Source organism: Belonocnema kinseyi, chromosome 9 (genome assembly GCF_010883055.1).
Source record: "Belonocnema kinseyi isolate 2016_QV_RU_SX_M_011 chromosome 9, B_treatae_v1, whole genome shotgun sequence".
Taxonomy (NCBI): Eukaryota; Metazoa; Arthropoda; class Insecta; order Hymenoptera; family Cynipidae; genus Belonocnema; species Belonocnema kinseyi.
The window spans coordinates 86,192,452-86,192,773 of NC_046665.1; positions in this window are offsets into that span (position 1 = coordinate 86,192,452).

Below are 322 nucleotides of genomic sequence, written 5' to 3' on the forward strand. Positions count from 1 at the left end.
GTAATTTTTTTTAACAAAAAAAGTACTTAGGATAAATTATTCATCTTTTCAATACTATGAATAGCCGTAACTAGAGTTTTCAAATTTAAAACAAGTGGTCTCTAATTTTTTTTTAATTTTCCCATTTTTTGAATTTTCATCCAAAATAGCTGGCTACGAACTTGACCTTCTAATACCTTCTCTGATAAGAATGTAAAAGTTCAGAAAAGATTGAAGAATTTAGAATAGATACAGTCTGTCAAGTTAAAGCGTGGGTGGCTTTACTCGCAGTCGGTAAGGTGTATCGACATGATTTTGGTGTCAAAATATTAAGAAGAGCTCC